Source organism: Myotis myotis, unplaced genomic scaffold, assembly GCF_014108235.1.
Source record: "Myotis myotis isolate mMyoMyo1 unplaced genomic scaffold, mMyoMyo1.p scaffold_m19_p_10, whole genome shotgun sequence".
Taxonomy (NCBI): Eukaryota; Metazoa; Chordata; class Mammalia; order Chiroptera; family Vespertilionidae; genus Myotis; species Myotis myotis.
Genome location: NW_023416314.1, coordinates 30,683,038 through 30,706,475, shown reverse-complemented (window position 1 = coordinate 30,706,475; position 23,438 = coordinate 30,683,038). Strand labels below are relative to the sequence as shown.

The 23,438-nt window shown below is 38.4% G+C and overlaps 1 protein-coding gene across 10 annotated transcripts in view; it reads right to left on the bottom strand.

The window, feature by feature from the left end:
* Positions 1–23,438, bottom strand: part of DLG2 (discs large MAGUK scaffold protein 2) — a 1,392,511-nt gene that overhangs the window by 553,079 nt on the left and 815,994 nt on the right. The gene's annotated exons all lie outside the window — the stretch shown is intronic.

Below are 23,438 nucleotides of genomic sequence, written 5' to 3'. Positions count from 1 at the left end.
AAGAGAAATATAGGCTCTTGCAGAAGCATAAAATGGGAGAACCTTATCTAGTTTAGGGAGGCCAAGGAAAACCTCTTGGGGCAACTGAGGTAGCTGAGGTCTGAAAGCCAAAAAGAAGTTAACCAGGGGAATAAGAGAGGGAGAGTTGACCCAGGGATAGCTTTGTGGCTGGTAAGGTGAGCAGAGAACAAGTCTCGAAGGAATGTTAAGGAATTGAATTTAAACTTAAAGGCAACAAACAGTAATTGTAATGCTTACGTTTTAGAAAGAGCTCTCTAGGGAGAGTGTGGAGATGTGGAGACTTAATTAGATTTTTGTGGTGGATTAAGGGCAAAATATTGTTAATAGAGGCCATTATATAATTGTGATCAAAGGTATGGTAATTTGGGTTAGATGATTTGCAGTGGCAATCAAAATAGAGAGAAAGGGACAGATGAGGGGTCTAATAAGAATTTACTAGATATTCTAATGGGTTGGATGTATGAAGTGTGGAATAGGAGGAAACATTTTGCTTAAATGTTTATCTCTAACTATAAAGAGCGAGTCACTTGAGCTGAGAAATTCTATCTTATTCATTTTTGTATCTTTAGTGCCTACTATGGTGCCAGGCACACAGTTGGCACTGAATATATGTTTGATAAATAATTTTACAAGTGAAGAAGTTAATCTATGATATCTTCACTGACAGTATCCATGTCTTTTCCTCATCCTTCCCAGTGTTTTTTTCCCATGAGGATGTGTATCTTCTCATGTCATCTCACTTATCCTGCCATAAATATAATCAATTCAAAGTTAATCACTCTAAGAAACAGGCTATAATTCCCAGGCATATTTGTATTAAAAAGATGATAAAGAGAGGCTTCTGGTCAAGATGGCTGTGCAGGTAAATGCAATTTTTCAACCTCCCACAACTACATCAAATTTACAACTGAACTATAGAACAACCATTCAGAAATGCCTGAAATCTAGATGAACAGAAGTCCTATAGCTAAAGATATAAAGAAGACGCCACTGTCAGATTGGTAGGAGAGGGTGGAGATACAGAATGGGCAAATGCTATACCCTTGTGTGGCAGCTAAACATCAGGATGGATGTCTCAGCTGTGGGTGTCCCCCTTGAGGAAACAGGGGTTCCAGCCTCATACCAGGCCCCCCAGCCCAGGTTTCCAATGCTGGGAAGAGAAATGCTGAGTTGTGGCTGAGTGAGATGGAAGGCTGTTAAAGTTTCAGGCATTCCTCTTAGAGAGGTCACATATTAAATTTCTGAGACTAACTTACTCTGAGCTCTAGTGCTAGGGTGGCAGTTGGAGGGTGGGAGGGATGTCTTGGATGTCCAGGGAGGAGCTGGATTGTCTGGTATCTGGCGAGGGTTAGAGGGCCAGCTTTCTCCCAGATGGAGGTGCTGATGGAGGCCATTGTTTCATTGTTGGGCCCTCCCCCAAAGAGTTGGAAGGTACCATATCTGAGTCTCCATCAGCCTGGCTAACATTGTTAGCTCTGCTGTGGTGAGAGCTCAATGCCATCCAACTTGCACAAGTGGCTTTTCCATACAGTCTATGTTGGCTCACGTTGCAGACTTCCCTAAATCTCTCAAAGGACCACAAACCCAAATAGGCAGCATCTGGCCTTGGAGTACCTCATATCTGTTGCTAAGCTGCAGCCAGCGTGGGTTCGTGGCTGGCCTCTCCCAGGCAACTCCAAGCCCAGCACAAGAAGCAGCCATTTGTAGATTGTTTTGTATCTCATTCCCAGTGGCATTCGGAAGGAAACAGCTGCATCTGGCCTTGGCCTGAACCACCTGGTAGGCCCCAGATCCAACACACAGTGGGGACAAACTTCAGACCACATCAAACAACACCCAAACTCCTCCACAAGTGACACACTCAAGGGGTGGACTCAGCGGGAACCAGAGCCCCAGTGCAGTGAGTTCTGTTTTGTGGGGTTGGCCCCTCACAGCCAATGCCCAACAGTGGTTGTAGCCAGTCCTCTCAGCTGATCAGCTTGGTAGTAAATCCCTCCCATTGACAGCACTCATTGAGTGTATCAACAGCACTCAAGGCTCAGCTACAAAAGGAGGGTGCACATAGCTCACACCAGGAACTGCTGGCTTTGGTAACCAGGGAGGCTATTCCATTGGGCCCTACAGGACATCTATTATATAAGGCCATTCTACCAAGATCAGGAGATGTATTAGCTCTATCTATCTATCTAATACATAGAAACAAACACAGGGAGGCAGCCAAAACGAGGAGACAAAGAAACATGTCCCAAATAAAAGAACAGAAAAAAAAAACAACTTCAAAAAAAGAACTAAATAAAATGGAGACAAGCAATCTACCAGATCCATAATTAAAAATTTTGGTTATAAGGATGCTTACTGAAATTAGGGGAAGAGCAGATGAACTTAGTAAGAACATCAACAAAGAGATAAGAAACATAAAAACAGAACTAGAAAACAAAGAAAAACTGATCAGAAATGAAGAATACATTAACCTAAATGAAGAATACAGGCAAACAACAGTAGAGTAGATGAAGTGGAGGATCAAACAGCAATTTGGAAGATAAGGAAGCAAAAAACACCCAATTAGAACAGCAAAAATAAAGAAGAATAAAAAAAAGTGAGGATAGTGTAAGGAGCCTCTGGAACAACTTCAAGTGTGCCAACATGTGTGTCTTGGGGGTGCTGGAAGAAGAGAGAGAGCAAGAAATTGAAAACCTATTTTCAAGAAATAATGACTGAAAATTCCCCTAACATGGTGAAGGAAATGGACATATAAGTCCAGGAAGCACAGTGAGGCCCATAAAAGATGAAGCCAAAGAGGCCCACACCAAGACACATCAAAATTAAAATGGCAAAGGTTAAAGACAAAGAGATAACTTTAAAGGCAGCAAGAGAAAAGCTGTTAGTTATATACAAGAGAGCTTCTATAAAACTGCCAGCTGATTTCTCAACAGAAACTTTGCAGGCCAGAAGGTATTGGCAAGAAATATTCCAAGTGATGAAAAGCAAGAACCTACAGCCAAAGCTATCTTACTAAGAATCTACCTAGCCAAGCTATCATTCAAAACCGAAGGACAGATAAAGAGCTTCCCAGACAAGAAAAAACTCAAGAATTTCAACACCACCAAAGCAGTATTACAAGAATGTTAAAGGGTCTTCTTTAAGAAAAAGAAGAGCAAAAAGATAAAATACAAATAATAAAATAAAATAAAATAATAAAATGACAAATATATATTTATCAACAATGACTTTAAATGCAAATGGATTAAATGTTCCAATCAAAAGACATACGGTGGCTGAATGAATAACAAAACAAACACTTACATATGGTGTCTACAAGAGACTCACTTCAGATTAAAAGACACACAGAGACTGAAAGTAAAGAGATGAAAAAATCTATTTCATGAAAATGTAAATAAAAATTTTAAAAAGCTGAGGTAGCAATACGTATACCAGCCAAAATAGACTTTAAAACGGAGGTTATAATAAGAAACAAAGAAGGACCCAGCGATTTCATTTCTGGGTATTTATCCAAAGAAACCCAGAACACTAAATTGAGAAGACATATGCATCCATACAGACATTGCAGCACTTTTTACAATAGTCAAGATAGGAAAGTAACTTAAATATACATTAATAGATTAATGGCTAAAGAAGTGGTGTAAACATGCAATGGAATATGACTCAGGTATAAAAAAGAATGAAAATCTTGCCATCTGCAACAACATGTATGAACCTAGAGGGTATTGTACTAAGTGAAATAAATCAGATAGAAAAAGACAAATGTCAGACGATTTCACTTATGTATGGAATCTAAAAAACAAAATAAACAAATAAGCAGATCAGAAACTGACTCATTGACACAGAAACCATTTTGATGGTTTCGAGATGAGACAACAGTTGCTGGGATAGGTGAAAAGGTAGAGGTATTGAGAAGTACAAATTGGTAATCACAGAACAGTACAGCATAGGGAATATAGTCAATAATATTATAATAACTATCTATGGTGTCAGATGGGTGCTGGATTTATTGGTGTGATCATTTCCTAAGTTATATAAATATCTAATTATGGGGTTGGACACCTGAAACTAATATCGTGTTGTACATCAACTGTAATGAAAAAAAAAGATTTAAAATTAAGAATAAATAAATAAGAATTCCAGTGAGAGGACAAGGTCTAAACAAAAGCAATTGATCACCAATGATCAGAATTCAAATGTCAGTTGAAAGATATATCTTACACACTCACATGAACATCCAACCTAAATTTATTGAGCATCTGCTATACAGAGCCAGGTATTATGTAGGCACTGAGGACACAGTGGAGAATGAGTAACGAACCAACAGCCCCTGACGTAGAGGCTTGGGAGGAGAAGATTTAGAAGATCCCAAATCGAATTACAGGTTCAGCAGACTATATCATTTACATAGGAGACTTGTTTTAGCTTAAACGCATATTTTAACCTTTAGATTTTATTTTAATTTCAAGGTTTTTAAAATTACTTTTATGATTAATTATTGGAGTTCAATTTTTATAGAAAGTGGAGAATTGAACCAAAAGCAAGAATTCAAATATACCATATGGCAAACTGCTTGTAATCATGTCCCTTATTTTGAAGTGTTCCTCATTTATGAATATAAAAGTTGTGCCTTAATGTCCCCCCATGGGAAGCGTGAAATATCTTATGAGCCAATTGACATTCTGTACACTTCTACTTATGCAGAGCAAGTACCTATTATTTGATGACAAGTGATGTAGGCAGTTTGTGACATGTAGAAATATTTAAGAGCCCTAACCGGTTTGGCTCAGTGGATAGAGCGACAGCCTGCAGACTGAAGGGTCCCAGGTTTGATTATGATCAAGGGCATGTACCTTGGTTGCGGGTACATTCCCAGTAGGGGGTGTGCAGGAGGCAGCTGATCAATGTTTCTTTCTCATCAATGTTTCTAACTCTCTATCCCTCTCCCTTCCCCTCTGTAAAAAAATCAATAAAATATATTTAAAAATACTTAAGAAAAAATTTTTCAGCATTTTATAATTATAAATATTAAATCTCATGGTGAGTAAATTCATTGGTTGTTATAGGAAACCAGTTTTTAGCATTCGTACAGTTCAATAATAAACTTAATTCATTTGATTTTTTGTTTATTGTCCTTCCCTATGAGAATGTAAGTCCTAGAAATGAAATCTTGTTTCTAATTTTCCATTTTTTTAAAAAAATATTGATTTCAGAGAGGAAGGAAGAAGGAGAGAGAGAAAGAAACATCAATGATGAGACAGAATCATTGATCAGCTGCCTCAAACTGTGACCTCCTGGTTCATAGGTTGACTCTCAACCAGTGAGCCATGCCAGCTGGCCTCTGATTTTCCCTTTTTTATTGCCAGTGTCTGACACAGCTCCTCACACAATAAGACACCACCATCCACTCCATTTTCCATTTTTCTTTACTTCCATCATCCTGCATCTCTAAGCCATCAGCAAGATCAGTTGCTTCTAACTCCAAAATATATTCTGATCCATCCATTTCTCTCCATCCCCACTACTACCACCAAGCCCAAGTTACCATCACTTCTGTCTGGATACACTGGTTTCTGTTCTCTGTACATTCTCTATATGGTAGCCAGAGTACCCAATTTTTAAAATTTAAGTCAGATGGTACCACTCACCCCTTGCTTAAGCCCCTCAGGTCCCTCCTATGGTACATAAAGTAAATTCAAGCCCCTTAACTGTCTTATCTATCCTACTGGCTCCCACTTCTTCCTGTGTTCTCATCTTTACCTATCTTGCTTTTGTCCCCTTCACACCAGCTATCCTGGCCCTACTTCTGTTTCTAATATGTGCCTAACTCAATCCTGCTTTAGGGAACTTGTACTTACTATTCCTCAGCTTTAAAAGGGAATGATATGAATCATTCCCTTATTTTTGCTGGACAAGTTTCTTTTTGTCATTAAGACCTTAACCTTAAATATGACCTCCTCAGAGAAGCCTACCTTGATCACTCACTCTGAAGTAGTCACCACCCACTCCTCTACATAACTATGCTTCATTCTCTGCATAGCACTTATTATTTGTGCTATGTTGTATATTTGTTTATCTTCTGCCCAGCAGACAAAAACATAGTAAGCTCCTTAGAGCAGAAATGTTGTCTGTCTTCTTGACCATTTTACACTTAATGCCTAGAACAGTGCCATAGCAGGCACTCAATAAATAGTTGAAACGAATGAATGAATGAATGAATGAATGAATGAATGAATAAACAAATAAATAATAGTTCCCCCTTAGCTTGGATTGGATTTGTCAACAAGAAGCATTTATAATCTTGCTGCCCAAATTTGAATACTGATAGCTCTGGCTTGAAGACTACCTTAAATTCAAACCCATATTTATTAGAACCACTTAATATTGTCAAAAACTGAGCAATTCTCTATACAAATGATAATGTTAAATTGCCTGGAGATACTAATTTTTGAGGATAGATGATTAGTGATGCTGTTTCCTGACCTTTTCTGAGATACAATAATCAGCTGTTATTGTTTACATGATTTACATGATTTCATAATACCCATACCCTCATGTCTTTCTAGGCTAATCTGTGCTTCATAAAATAAATTCAAATTAATTTTTGTGATGAAAACTCATGACACATTTTAAAACACTAGACAAATTTCATGATTTTATAACCACAGCTGGAAATCCCTGGTTTCATGTTTAAACTGGTCTTTAAAAATAGTCCTTGTATTTGTCTAAGTGTGGAGGTAAAATTCAGAGGCCTGGGGAGCGAGGGCAGCCCAACGGATCAGGGGCACCATGCAGGGCACCTTTGCTCACAGATATCGTCTTGCTTTCCACAAATGGGTAATTTTCTCTTTTAAAATACAAAAACGAAAAACTGTTGGTATCTGTCATTCATCTGTACAGTATAACTGTTCATGTAGACAACGGGACTTCATTTTGGAGCATGGGTGACCAGGGGACTCTCTGAGAGGTAATTTCATTGAAGATCTTTAAATGAGAGGAGGGCTGAGGTAGTAGGGCAGTAGGGGAGAGTAGCTTCCAGAAGATAAAGGGGATCAGAACGAGATGCAGAAGTAAAACCACACATTTACCAGGACTACTGTGGCAACAAATGTAGGAACCACTGTGAACAGTGTTTATAAAACAGTCTAACAATATTCTATTTTATTCTTAAAGCCTAGAAATATGCCAGGCAGGTATCCCTATATTTCCAATAAAAAATATGAGGATTAGACAAGTTAAGTGACTTCCTTAAATTCATGCAGCCGATGGAACATAGGTAAAAATTACACATTAGTTTTATGGCTCCTGGTCTCTTGTTCTTGCCATTTATCACTCCTGCTTATGCTGTTGTCACTTGGTCTTCCTATTACAATTGTCTGGCTAAACCTCAATCCTGACTGAACCCAACCATCCATCTTGCTCATTGCCTTTTCCGGGGTAGCTGAACACTGAAGTGGTGGAAAAAATCCACAGATGATAGGAGTTGCTATAAATTCATGATCTCTAACACCCTGGTCTGTTTGCTATCCCTCGTTCAGCAATGACAATCGTTAAACCCTTCCTTTCCTACACCACTTCCAGAACATACGTTCGCTTCATACTTCCAAGAGAGGAAAAGGAAATCATGTGATGGGAAGTCTCTCAATTTCTTATGCCAGATTTGCATACCTAACTACATGCAACCCCATGTTCTCCCCTCTTCCTGTTACAAGGAAGAAAGTGCCCCTTCTGATACCAAAGGCCCATCAATTCACATTTTCTTAAATAATTCACTTAATCATTTATCTCCTACATCTCCTTTATATCCTTCATCTTCAAACTTAGCCTCTCTATTTATCATTCTATGAATATTCAAACATGCTCCGGTATCTCCTATCTTTTGAAAAGCTTCCCATTGAACTAACATCTGTCCTTGGCTACTGTCTTGTCTTTTTCCTCTTCACAAATCAAGTTTATCAAAAGAGCTGTCTTCATACACTCTCTATTCCTTCCTTCTCAATCTTCCTTTATCCCATTCTAATTTGAGTCCTCTTATAATGCCCCTTCCAAGACAAATACAGAAAATGTTCCCCAAAAAGTCAGTAAACTGGTTTTAGCCAAAGTTAAGATAATTTCCTTACTCCTCATCTTAACAGATCGCACAACAATGTTGAGGCCAGTTGCCCCTCCCTCCCTAGAGCAGTCTTCCCCTGGCTTCTGCGACTCTCATGCTTTTCTTCCTACCACTCTGCTGGCTTGTTTTTAAATCTTCACCTTAGTTCCACTCTAACCTATTGATTTTCATACTTAAAAAACAAAAGCAAGAACAACAAAACAACGTATGCTCTGTTTTGCATGCTTTATGTTGACATCTAATTTTTTCATTATAAATTTAAATAATAACAAAATATATAATTCCTGGTACTCTCACACCCAGCCCGATAATTAATCAAAAGGATGCCTTTGAACGAAGCTACACAATATGTGAGATTTTACAATGATATATACTGGGAAAATAAATATTACAAGAGTTATTTTGGTTTTGACACATACATAAACAGAGGAAAAAGCAATCAATCCATTCTTTAATTCATTGTTTTCTAAAAGAAAGCATTGCTGCCAGGCCAGAGAGGTTCAGTGGTTGAGCGTCAACCTAGGAACCAGTAAGTCACGGCTCAATTCCTGGTCAGATTACATGCCCAGATTGCAGGCTTGACCCCCAGTGTGGGGCGTGCAGGAGGCAGCCGATCAATGATTCTCTTTCATCACTGATTTTCTCTCTCTCTCTTCCTCTCCCTTCCTCTCTGAAATTAATAAAAAGATATTAAAACAAAAAAGAAAGCATTGCTCTTTTTTGCTCCCTACTGTCTGCCTTTTTTTTTTTTTTGTAATTTACTACTAAATTAGATTGTAATATTTAAAGAAGTTAATTGAGGGTAAGAGTAGAGGGGAAGTTAGATCAATGTTTTAATTAGTACAGGGTATTGTGAATTATAAACTGGGACCCTAATATCTGTGTTCTAAATATAAGACTAACTTACACAACTAAAAATGGTTTGGGCTGATTTCAGATAATAGGTAGTTCTTTACAAACCAATTAGAGGTCACTTGCTTGAGGTTGACTTGTAAATTGTCTTAACTCAGAAGATTGCAGTAACACTGATACTGCATGTTAATATCTCTTTAGCAGCTTGTTTTTCCCCAGTAAACACTGTTATTCTTAATCCATTCATTTGTAGTGTAAAAGCAAACTTCTGGTCTATAATTGTTAAAACCAAAAAAAGTATAGTAAGTACTTCTGGAGCCAGTTTTCACACATTTCAAACCCAGAAATATGTAATTTGCAATGAGATTGTTAATCTGGGTTTTTTTTTCCCTAATATCCCTCAGACTTTCAAATCCTTTCCACAAAGTTGTTCAGTAGAGTGTAATCAGCAACATAATAGACCCCAGATAGGGTAAAAGCTACATAGTGTTACACTGATATGACATGAAACTGCAGATATTTACACCAATGTTTGCAAAGTATTTTGCATGTAAGGAAATGCCTGTTGTAATATTAACTTAAAAAGGTAGATTGAAGAGTTCAGCTATATAAAAACCTGTCCTGAATATGAAAGCATGTAATAGATATTTTCATAATGATTATGAATGATGCTGATTTACTTCATAAAAGACTATATTTCCCATTTTTTAAATACTGAAAAGGCATTACTTTCTTTTAAAAAAAATCTTTATTGTTGAAAGTATTATATATGTCCCATTTTTACCCCCATTGACCCCTTCTAACCCTCCATTACCCCCTACCCCAGGCCTTCACCACCCTATTGTCTGTGTCCATGGGTTATGCATATATGCATATAAGTTCTTTGGTTGATGTCTTCCCACTCAACTGCCTATCCTCCCCCAACTTCCCTCTGAGATTCTGTAGCCTGTCTAGAACTATATTATCTTCAAAGATAAAATTATTTAATCTTTATCATTTCTTTCATAGGTCACATGGTGACTAGACCTTCAGTCCACACTAATCAGTCACTTACTGAACACCGGGAAAAATCTGAGTGTCACTTAGGTATTTTTGCATTTTAATTTTTTTAAAAATATATTTTATTGATTTTTTACAGAGAGGAAGGGAGAGTGAGAGGGATAGAGAGAAACATCGATTCAGCTGCCTCCTGCACGCCCCCCACCGGGGATGTGCCCGCAACCCAGGTACATGCCCTTGATGGGAATCAAACCTGGGACCCTCCAGTCCACAGACCGACGCTCTATCCCCTGAGCCAAACCAGACAGGGCTGCATTTTAATTTTTAACATTGTCAGGAGATGTTGGTAGGACTCTGTGTTCATAGATCCTTAAGTATACATTCAGTTATTGAAGACAATTGCAGCCATGTGCTGTGGTGGGGAGAACATGGATTTGGGAATCAAACAGATTGGGTTAGAATTTTGGTTCAGCCACTTGTAACTTAATCTCTTTGAGCCTGCATAAACTCATAGAAATAAGCTTAATAAATCAGTTCTATGGGTCTAAATATTAAGCCAATTTGCAATGATCTGATGCTTGCACAAATCTAACCATATTAGGTCTTTCTAAATAACTAGAGGCCTGTTGCATGAAGAGATTCGTGCAATAGGCCTTCTTTCCCCTGGCTGCCAGCACCAGTTTTCCTCTGGCACCCAGGACCCAGACCTTCACTCTGGCCACCGCCTTCCATCTTCGCTCTGGACACAGTCTTCGCTGCGGCTGGAGCCTTCAGTCTTTGCTCCTTGCTCCAGCGGGAGTCTTCAGTCTCTGGCCAGAGCTGCTCCTGTAGCTCCTTCCGCCCCCCACCCTCCCCTTCATAGCTTGATCACTGCTTCGCCTGCAGACCTCGCTGACGGGCTTCTGGGTCCCGGGATGCCACCTTGCCTGTGGCCCGGCTTTCCGATGGCGATCAGGATCACGAGCTGCAGGCAAGGTGGCTCCTGGGTCCCGGGGGGTCGCCTTACCTGCGGCCCGGTTTCCAATCACAATCACAATCACAGCCGCAGGGTGATTATGGTCACCGCCTAGGGCCGCACACAGGGGTCCCGGCTGGGGGCAGGGCTTAGGTGGCGCATTTGCGCCAACCAAGCCCCAGGGCCACACACGGGGGTCCCAGCTGGCGGCAGGGCTTAGGCGGCACATGGGGGCCTGGATGGCGGCTCGGGCTGGACCGCCCTGCCTGCAGTATACAAATTAGCCACCATCTTTGTTGGCAGTTAATTTGCATATCTCACTGATTAGCCAATGGGAGGCGCAGCGAAGGTACAATTACCATGTTTGTCTATTATTCGATAGGATGATATGATTTATAACTATTCAGTAAAACCATTCTATTATGAGTGAGGGACAGTGTTAGATGTCATAGGAGAACTAATGAATAAATACTATGAAATTTCTGTTTCCTTTCTTCAGATAAAGTTGTCAAGAAAATAACTAGGTCATTTACAGCAAATAAACAAATTATTATCCGACCCAAAAAACTGTATTTCCTGGAAATTGAGTTGAAGGCAACAATGATTATCATAAAACTTAATATGAGAAATTCTAAAAGCCAAGTACTCTACCAATAACATACATATATTATTCATTTTATTTTTACTGGGCCTTAAAGCTCAGTGAATATATTTCCTTTATTGTCATTAATCCAATAAAGGACTAATGTTCACTAATGAGTACTTTGTGGGATGTCAGCAAGTGGAGGCGATCACTTAGGGTCTATTCCCTTCCCCAGAACAGACACTCCAGAATGCCCTGACTGCAGCCCACTTTAGTGGCTGTGTGGACCTCTTTTTCAAGTTCACATTCTTAAGAGTGAATGATGCAGGATTTACATACAACCCAAGGCTCACAAGTGTTCAAAGAACAACTATTTGCAGAGGGTGTGGATGTGCCGGTTGTAGTGTTCCAGGCATGTGTCCCCCTTCCCTCTTACCTCCCTCTCCTCCTCATGGTGCAGGAAGGAGCTGGGAGAAGGAAGATGTGATGGGGAAGGGACTGGAGTCTGCTCTCCCTATGCTGAAATTTGCTGGTGCAGAACTCTAACATTTCTAAGTTCTAACCTGGCTTTCCAGCCTCAGCTTCCTCTAGGAAACTAATGTGCAATGCACAGAGGTGGGTGTGTGGGGTGTGTGGAAGGGTGGAGGGCTATCTTGAGAGTAAAGGTTTCCTGGCTTGGACAAGACAGGGTAAAACCTGCCACAGCCCCTGCATAGGAGTTGAATTAATATTAAGTATCTCTAACATATTTATTATTTTGACATCTAAATATTAAACCAATTTGCAATGATCTGATGCTTGCACACATCTAACCACATTAGGCCTTTCTAAATAATATGATTTATAACTACTCAGTAAAACCATTCTTGAAAATAATAGGTATTTCCATTGAACTAGAAACCAGGAGATAATTTGAAGCCGCCCCCCTCCTCCCCCTCTTCTCCGAAACCATTTTGTTTTGGTCTAGTTTCCAAAGAGCTAATTTGCTAAAATCAATATGGAATACAGTTTCAGAATATTAGAATGACAACATGCCTTCTTGGGAGACTATCAGAAATAAATAATAACACACACCTTATCAGCATTTAAAACTGTGATCACTCTTTGGTTTAGGAATAGGAATGTAATGAAGATTGCATCTTCTCAGAGGTACAGATTTAATCATAACAAAGGGTTGATTTCCTGGCCGTGATAATAGCATTCCTGACCATCTCAGACTGTTCACAAAAGTCAAATGATCAGAATTTGATTTTAAAACTAAAACTTCCCAATGATCCTCTAGCATACTTATTTTATGGAGAAAGATGCTAAGAATAAGAAGTATGTGTAACTGTCTCAAGGTCTCAGCGCTGGTTAATGACAAAGATCCCCAGGCCTCTGTCTTATCTTCACCTGAGCAGTTCAACTTATTAACTTTCAGTCTGAATTGTAAGTTTGAGTCTATACCTGCAAATAATGCCAAAAATTGGTCCCTACACGCAAAGCACTGGCTGGGATTAAATCAGAATATTTATGTCCTCATGCAGCCAATCTTAAGGGAAATGAACCATCACATCCATGTCTTAACAATCCTATTGTGCCTTTGCCAGGAATCAAAATATATTTTTTCCTTATGTATATTTGGATTACTGGACTTATAAAACTCAGTTTGAACTAATTCTCTTAAATTTTAATGCACTTCAGTGATTTGTTTTTGGCTTTTGTTGTTGCTGTTGTTAATCCTTATCCAAGAATAATTTTTACATTGTTTTTTATTTTTTTAGAGACAGTGGAAAGTACGGAGGCAGTAGGGTAGAGAGAGAGAGACAGAGAGAGAAACATCGATATGATAGAAACACATTGATTGGTTGCCTCCTGCTTGTGCCTGTCCATGGCTGAGGATCACACCTCCAACCCAGGTACATACCCTTAATCAAGAATCAACTTGTGACTCTTTGGGATACAGGCCAGGGCTCCAACCACTGAGACACATAGGCTAGGGATTGTTTCTAATTTTTGAAAATATAAACTTTACTCAGAATCATTTTTATAAATTGTTGATATTTTAGCATATGGGAGAGAGGTCATATATCTGCTAGTTTGCCTAGGAAATGGAAGCATGGTATAATATTTGCCTACTTCAAATATTACTCAGATCATACCGGCATGGAGCCCAAACTGAAGGTATTCTCTACTTGGTGAACAGATTCAACAACTTTCCTAAATAATGGAACTTCAAATGAATTATATCTGTAATTGACAGCAATACAAAGAAGTTGTGAGCTTAGCTTTCTGAAACTAGAAAACGATATCCTCATATTTGTAAATATAATAAAAGGCTAATATGCAAATCGACCAAGCAGTGGAACGACCGATTGCTATGACATGCACTGACCACCAGGGGGCATATGCTCAATGCAGGAGCTTCCCCTGGTGGCCAGTGCACTCCCGCAGGGGCACTGCCACTCAGCCAGAAGCGCTGAGCCGGGCTCACTGCTGGCAAGTGCAGCAGTGATGGCAGGAGCCTCTCCCATGGGGAGTGGGCCTAAGCCAGGGGTCCTCAAACTACGGCCCGCAGGCCACATGCAAATACACATATTGTATTTGTTCCTGTTTTGTTTTTTACTTCAAAATAAGATATGCGCAGTGTGCATAGGAATTTGTTCATAGTTTTTTTTATAGTCTGGCCCTCCAACGGTCTGAGGTACAGTGGACTGGCCCCCTGTTTAAAAAGTTTGAGGACCCCTGGCCTAAGCCATCAGTTGGACATCCACCAAGGGCTCCTGGACTGCGAGAGGCCACAAGCTGGGCTAAGGACCTCCCCGCAAGTGCACGAATTTTGTGCACTAGGCCTCTAGTTTGTAAATAAGAATGAATATCCAGAAAAGAATGACTGGATATTTTTATAACAGTGATTTTTAACATATTCTCAGAGTTGTGCAATTAGCAGCACAATTTTATATTAGGACATTTTCATCACGTCCCAAAGAAATCCCATACTCATTACCAGGACCTGAAAAATATTATTCTACTTTCTACCTTTATGGATTTCTGTATTCTGGACATTTCATAAAAATAAAACTGTACAATACGTGACCTTTTGTATCTAGCTTCTCTCACACAGAATATTATTTTTAAGATTCATCTATGATGTAGTATGTATCAGTCCTTTTCATAGCAGAATAATAGTCCATTGCATGCCTATATGACAATTTATTCATTCATCTATTGATGGGAATTTAGGTTGTTTATGGCTATATAAATAATGTTGCCATAGACATTCATATACAAATGTTTTGTGTGTGGACATATGTTTTCAATACTCTTTGGATGTATAACTAGGAATAGAATTGTCGCTCATGTGGTAACTCTTAAATTTTGAGGAACTGCTTTCCATAGTGACTACACTATTTTACCTTCTCACAGCAGTGAATGGGGGTTGTGATTTCTCCACATCTGGCTAACATTTGTTATTATCTAGTTTTTGAATTATAGCCACCATATTGGATGTGGAGTGGTATCTCCTTGTTATTTTGATTTTCAGCTTATTAATGAATACTGATATTGAAAATCTTTTTATGTGATTGCTGGCCATTTGCATATCATCTTTAAAAATATCTATTCAAATCTGTGGTAGGCTAAATAATGCCCCCCTCTTTTCAGGTAGTTCAAGTCTTTACCTTTGACCTGTGAATGTTATGTTATAGGCCAAAGAGACTTTACAAAAAAGATGCATTTAAATTAAGAATCTTGTGATGAAGAGATTATACTGGATCATTTGCATGAGTCAAATATAATCACCGGAGTCCTTATAAGAAGGAAGCAGAAGAGTTACATTCATAGAAAGGATATGATGACAGAGCAAAGGTTGGACTGATGCTCTTTGAAAAAGAAGACTTATGAGCCAAGAAATTCAGGTGCCTTAGAACAGCTAAGACAAGGCAAGCAAATTGATTCTCCCATAAATTATCTGGAACTACCCTGTCAAGATCTTGAATATTTTCCAGTTAAGGCTGGTTTTAGATTTCTGACCTATAGAACGATAAGATAAATTTGTGTCACTAAATTTGTAGTAATGTGTTACAGCAGCAATAAGAAACTAATAGAAAATCTTTTGCTGATTTTCAAATTAGGTTATTTGACTTTTTATTGTTGAGTTGTAAAAAAATTTTATATATTCTGGATAAAAGTTTCTTATGAGATATATTACTGCAAAATTTTTTTCCCATTATGTGGGTTATTTTTTATTTTCTTAATGATATATTTATTTATTTTTTTAGAATGAGAGTGTGGGGGAGAGAGAGATAGCCATATATATAGAGAGACATACTGCTTTGTTGCCTCCTGCACATGCCCTGACTGGGGCCAGAAATGGAACCCGCAACCCAGACACATGCCCTTTACCAGAAATTGATCCCAAGACCCTTCGGTCCCTGGGCTTATGCTCTAACCACTGAGAAAAACTGGCCAGAGCTTGATGATATACTTTGAGACATAAATGTTTTAATTTTGATGAAATTAGATTTATCTGTTTTTTCTTTTGTTTTTGTGCTTAAAAAAGATTAAAAATACGTTTTTATTTATTTTAGAGAGAAAGGAAGGGAGCTAGAGAGAGAGGGAAAGAAGCACTGATCAGCTGTCTTCTGCAGGCCCATACTGAGGATACACATAGCCTGCAACCTGGGCATGTGCCCTGACTAGGAATTGAGCTAGTAACCTCTCGGTGCACTGTCCCCCACCCAAATAACTTAGCCACACTGGCCAGGGTTGTTCTTGTGCTTTTGGTGTCAAACCAAGAAACTATTGCCCAATCCAGAGTCCTGAATATTTACTCCTATGTGTTCTTCTAAGTTTTATAGTTTTAACTTACATTTAGGTCTGTGATATACATTAAGTTAATTTTTGTGTGTGATATGAGATAGGGTCCCAACTTACTTCTTTTGCATGTGCATATTCAGAAGTCCTGGCACAATTTGTCTAAAAAAAGGTGTGTGTGGGGGGGAGTATGTTTGCCATAAAGCTATTTCATTTAACCCATAGAGGGATTTCTCTGTTTAGATTACATACCAGTTGACCAAAATAGAAAAACTGTTGTAGATGCTTTTCCAGCGATGACTGTACATGGGTGCCTGGTGTTCTACCAGATGCACAGATGAAATTATTCTTCTTGTTTAGTAATTTTCCTGTGTAGTTCTAAATAGTTGGGAACTTGTCATTACCAGTCACCATGGAACCGCTTGCTAAGTTATTTTTTTCTTCTCAAAGCAGAATGTCAACACATTTAGAGCTGATATTGATGGAGAAAATTAAAGGACAGAAAGCTGTTCCCTCTCATCCCTTTTCATTCTTGTGAGCAGAGATGGAAGGAAATAATCCATAAGAATAAGTCGACTGAGATCCCAACCATACTTTTTTCTAAGAAGGGTGCTCTTGTAATTCCCACTGCATAATGTAGTCCCGTCTCAGGAAGAAATTGTTCATGTCAGCAGTTGGACGTATGTGCTGCTTTGGCCTCAAAACAATGATGGAAAAAAAGTTCAGGTGGCTTTGAAGACACTGAGAGTCTCTGTCTTCCAATGGAAAATGTACCATAATCATAGTCATTTGGTGCAACAATCAGTTGGGTTGCAGTGGAAACTGACAGGTTGGATTTGGTGACTCATGAGGTTTTCGTTTGCAAACATCCAAACTCATGAACATTCAATGTGAAGAGGAACTCCAAGAATTTAGCCATCACACGCTGTTTCACTGACTGAGAATCTTTTATTTCCTTAAACAATCTGAAAGTGGGGCTTGGGCATAAGTCTCAGACTATGATGCTTGGTAGTTGCTCCCTTTCCTCTGCTTGGTGCTTTTCATCGGCACAGACAATGTTTGAGCTTAAGATTGCCTTCTCCATTTTCAAGTTGTGTGAGGTCTTCAGCTCCTGATGATCACCAATCATTTCTCTTCTTCTTTCCCTTTCCTCTGCCCATTTGCTTTCCCTTCCTCTCTCTCTTACTCCTCATGTTCTTATTTTAAAATCACTAGAGAGTTAATGGATATAAATTACTAAAAAATCAAGAGTAAACTGCCAAATCGCAGCCAAAAGGACAATGGAATAGTTTATACACAGAGATTGTGTTCTTAAAACACTGGTCCTTGACCTCCCATCTTTGATCAGTATAGTGAAAGCTCAGTGTGATAAGTATTCTTGTTTGAAACCACCATGTATGTTATCTTGGTTTTTATAAGGACAAATCCAACTTTACCTGTAAACAGACACAGAAGAAATAACTGAAGCCATGGACTTAGAGAAAACTTGTTTTTTCCATCTTGTCTGGGATTAGAAATGATTATGCTGAGGGCCAAGAGATTAAATTGTGTCCCTTGTCAGGAAATTGGCAAGCAGCCATCTTTTCTGCCTGCTCCAACATGCTGCTTTTGTGCTGTGGATGGATTTAATAAATGCACCGTGGTGTAAATGTCACTGCTGCATCACCAGGCGGAGGTTGTCATGTGATAGCTCTTCCCCAGGATGACAGGCCAATATTGGTCCTCACAATCCAGGGACTTGAAGATGCACAGAGGGCATTTTTATGGTTCAGATTCAAAAGTAGAAATAAAAATCATTCTTTAAGGCATGGAAATATATCCATTTTTCTCTGGAAGAAAACCTAGTGTTCTTTTAAAAATGTTCTTACTTTAAAGGTAGGTAATGCTATCAAATCTGAATGACTATTTCTAGAAGAAAAAATATCAATGACAGTAACATTTTCATTCTATCTTTTTAAAAATTTATCTTTATTGTCTTAGTAACATTTTTTAAAAGTTCAATCTTACTGTTAATGAAAAAAAGTAAAGCCAAAAAATATACCACCGTTTGCCTTGGTAAACAGCCCAAAATTTTACATATATATGTATATATATATATATATATATATATATATATATATTCCCACACAATCCTGATAACATATAATAAAAGAGGCCTGATTTAAAATTGTTGGTGGATGTAGAATTTGGTACAGTTTTTTGGAAAGAAATTTAGCAATATGTGTCAAAATTCTTTAAAAGGCTCATATTTTTGGTTCAGAAATTTGGTTTAGAAGTATATCCTAAAGAAATGAAGAGAAACAGTGTCTTCCAAAAGATTGCCAGTTATTAAAAATGTTAAGAAAAAAATACCATAAATTCCTAACAATGTGAATAGTAAATATATTCTTAAACAGCAATTAAAATATTTATATAGAAGTTTTTTAATGATATAGGGAAAGATTTATGAAATAAGTTTATAGGAAATTAAATAAATGTTAAATATTAGAGCACAAGCTCAACTAAATAAAAGGCAAAATAGCAAAAACAAATAGCAGAGATAAATCTACAAAATGTTAATAGTCATTGACTCTATTTAGTGTTAAAATCAATGTGTTGAGTTTTGTGTAGTTTGTCAACTTTTCTGCATTTTATACATATGCTAAAAGGACAATTGTTATATCCATAAACACCCATGCACAAGGAGTGATATTTAAAAAAAAAAAAAAAAAAAAGGTTGCATGGAAAAAAGACCACTTTAGAGACATTCATCCGAACCACCATATGCTCTCTTAGCTTGCATCTCCCATTTCCCCTCGGGCTCTGGCTCTCTCCCTCATTACAGCTCAGTTTCTCATCTTTAGCCACCACATGTAAAAACACATCTCAGCTAGTCCCTGTCTCTGTTGTCCCTCCTCTCGGGGGACTGCTTTCTTCCCTATTTCTGACCTTGGTCCCCTCCCCGCTTTTTTCTGACTGTTTTTGCTTCCAGGTGTGTGAAGGGCCTGAGACTAGTCATAAGGCCTGATCAGTGTTTCTGAGGTTTCGCTTGTGGTAGTACTGGCAGCAGCTTCAATGGGCAAACCAGTCTGCAGCCCAGCCATAACTGAACTTCAGGGTCCAGAATTTCATGGTGTCCATTTTAGTTTTTTATTTCTGTGTGACAAATTACCACACATTTAATGTCTAAAACGACATATATTTATTAGTTCAGCGTTTCAGTGGGTCAGGAGTCTGAGGACAGCTTAGTAAATTCCTCTACTCTGGGTCCTAAAAGGCTACAATCAAGGCATCACCTGCACTGTATTTCTTTTGGGAGCTTGGGGTCCTCCCCTGAGCTCATGTGGCTATTGGAAGACTTCAGCTATATGACTGCCAACTCCCATCATGCCAGCTGTGGCCTGCTCTCAGCTCCTACAGGTTATTCTCAGGTACTCCCCATGTGGCTCTTTCCATAGGTCTTCTCACAACATGGGAGTTTTCTTTATCCAGGCCAGTAGGACCATCTGTTTGCCTCTAAAGTGCTCACTGGGTTAGCTCGGGCCAACACAGGATAATCTCCCTTTTGATTAACTCAAAGTCAACTGGTTAGAGACCTCAATGACATCTGTGGGAAATCTCTTTTGCCAAATAAAGTAATATTACCACAGAAGTGATATCCCATTGTACTCAAAGGTTCTGCCCCCACTCAAAGGGAAGGGGTTAGAAAAGGATGCGGGTCACTGGGGACGATCTTAGAAGTCTGTCTATCATAAGGGTACCTTCCTGGCTGTCACAGACTTGAGGCTCAAGTTCAGTATTCTGCACACTGAGTTGTGTTGACAGGCTATGAATTTTAGATAACTCCTTCATACTTATGATTTCATTTAATTCTTACCTCCGCTTCCTGAGAAATATACTCCTATCTCCAATTTGCCAATGAGGAAACTGGAGGAAAGAGAGCTTAAAAAGAAGTCCAAGGTCACATTGCTAGAAAATAGAACTTGAAACCCAGATCCTCTGACTCTAAAGAGTATGCTCTTTCTCCCACATCACTTTTCTGGAGTAATCACTGAGACAGACCTGAGTTCAGTTTGGGGCCTCACCTAATTAGGGAGAAAGTCACCTCTCACCTCATCTGAGTCTGCAGTACAACATAGAACTTAAAGACAAATTCATTAGAGCCAGACTGCCTGGGTTCAAATTCTAGCTCCAACATTTACAAGCAGTACAATCCTGTGCAAGTTACTGAATTTTTCAGTTCTTCAATGATCTTATCTAAAAAATGGAAATAATGAAAGTATAAATCTAATTGAGTTGTTGTAGATTTTAAACGAGTTAATGTCAGAAAAGTACTTGGCACATTGAAGCACTACATTAGTCTTGGCTGTTATTATAATTGATCTATTATATTTTGACTAATGGAGAGTTTGGATTACTACTCTACATTGAACCAACCCATCGTCTCACTTTTCTGGGCTTTAGCTTATCTGTAATTTTTAATATTATTTAATTGTCAAAAATGTAATTTATAATGGAAAGAATACATTTAAAAGTTTTAAAAATCTGTAACCCACAGGAAAGACCAAAGAACTAGTCAAGTAAAAAAAAACAAAACCAAACCCTAAGTTTTGTATATTTACTTTTTTAAAATGAGGGAAACACCGCAGATTCAGTTGACTGTAGAATATTAAGAATAAAAATATAGAAACATTTTTAGTATCATATCAATTTTTAAATGGGCTTTAATCCCATATTATGACCAAGAGAAAAAGAGATGCAAACAGATAGGAACAGGAAGCTGAGGGAAAGACATAGAGGATGAAAGGAACCTGAAAGAAAGTTAAAGGATGAGATGAAAGGGAATAGAACACCATAGAAGAAAAGAGAAAGACAATGAGGCAAGAGCAGAAAAACGTCTACTGAGAGATAGAGATGGACATAAGAAAAAGGGGGCAATATTGCTAAAATTTATTGAGCCAATACAAAGACCACTGGATAGAGGTCACAAGGAAGAAAAATGTGGCTCAGTAGAAAAATAACAAATTTTATAATGGTTAGAGTTTTCCCTCAAATTGTGAAAACTTTGATTTGAGAGTTTTTAGGCAGAGACTACATGATAGAGGGGATTCTACTATTAAATGAGAGATCAGAGATTACGTAAGTGACATCCGGGACTAGTTTTTGTATGTATTCAAAGCTAGCTGAATGATCTTCTAAAAGTCTTTAAGCCAAAATTTCCTGAGTCCATATTATAATAGCCATAATAATAGTACATACTGTTGTCAGTATAGATTATTGTGTGTCTGTGTTTATCTATATTTTATTTCTATCCATTATCTATCTATCTATCTATCTATCTATCTATCTATCTATCTATCTATCATCTATCATCTATCTTAGTACAATGCCCCGCATGTGGAAAAGCTAAATAATTATAGGCTATCATCATGTGCCTTCTCTTTACAACTATAGAATGCTGCTTCCAGAACAGCACAACTTCCTTTTATCTCTGTAGACATACTATGGCCACCCATGCTTGCAGGCAAAGAATGGTGTCACTCTCAGAGATTCCACTTTCCTTTCTTAACTGTAGGCAAAGCACGAGTACAAATTCATAATTGTGGCCCATCGATTTTGGAATGACCCTCTAAAAGCTCTATTCCTAAACCTTTGTAATGGAGCTTATCCAGAATCCAATATTAGCAAATCCAATTCCCATCATGGCTCACAGAATGACACAGCATCTATTTCACACTGTTCATTCTGTAGCATGGATATTTCCTTACTCAGATATTAATTTCCTCAAATCAGTTTGAAAATCCTATTGTCAAAAAGCATGTGTTTCCTGAGAGTCACTCATTTCTTTTCTTGTTGAGAGGAGATGCAGGAGTACCTGGAAAAAAATTGTGATTCTCTTCTACAAGCTGCAAAGATGCAGCTGTCAAAAGTAATCACTTCATCAGAAAAACTGAGTAGAGTACAAAGGTGTCCTTAGCTGCTTTATAAGGAAAACAGTGAGCTAGCTTACTTATGCTAAATGGAGAAACAGACTGAGGAAGGCCAACAAAGCTTACATTGCTGCTGTTTGGGTCATTGACCTCATAGTGGCTCCATGCAAGCTAAAGCCATACTTACCTAAAGGACTTTGCTTGTGCTACCCTCCCCGCTCATTAATTCATCCTCCTCCTTCCTCTTCTCATTTCTTTCACTCATTCATTCATTCAAAAATTCATTCTTTCAGCAAGAATTTATTGATCCACTTTTATATATAACTGCCTGGTCCGAGAAGATTTACAATCTGGTAGAGGCGCTAAAATAACATGAGGACATTATTTTCTCCCCAAGGAAATGTCTCCTAATTGTTCCGATCCACAATCTCGTTTTGCTAGAGTTTTGCCCTCAGATAGAATTTTATTTTATTTACTAATTGCCCCATATGGGTAACTCTTAATTCCCCAAATAATCTTCAGTTCTTCAAAGAGAGGGGCCCTGACTCAGCAGCTACTACTCCCATCTGAGCAGTATCTGGCTCCACTCCATCCAACTACTTAATCTCACCTTGTGGGCATCATCCAAGCCAACTTTGTTTCAGTCTTTGTTGGGATAACTTGCTCTTTCTCCCTCTGTTCTCATCCACATTTGTGGGGATTGTGAAATCTGTATTATTTACTCTCTCTCTCTCTCTCTCTCTCTCTCTCTCTCTCTCTCTCTCTCTCTCTCTCTTTATATATATTGATTTCAGAGAGGAAGGAAGAGGGAAAAATATAGAAACATCAATGATGAGAGAGAGAATCATTTATTGACTGCCTTCTGCATACCTCCTCCTGGGGATGGCGCCAGCAACACGGGCATGTGCGCTGACCAGGAATTAACTGTGACCTCCTGGTTCCTAGGTTGACACTCAACCACTGAGCCACATTGGCCAGGCTTAATTATTTTTTAAGACACAGAAGGGAATCTTCCTTTGGAACAGTTTTATAGATGCTGTCCAAACTCCTACCAAAGACCTTATAAATAGCTTCTGAATCTATAAGTGTACACAGTGTCTATACACATTGCATTATTTGCTAATATTACTTAAATAGAAAAATAATTTTTTCTATACATTTTATTATTTTCTCATCAGCTCATAGGATTCTTCTGTCTAACCACACTGAAGG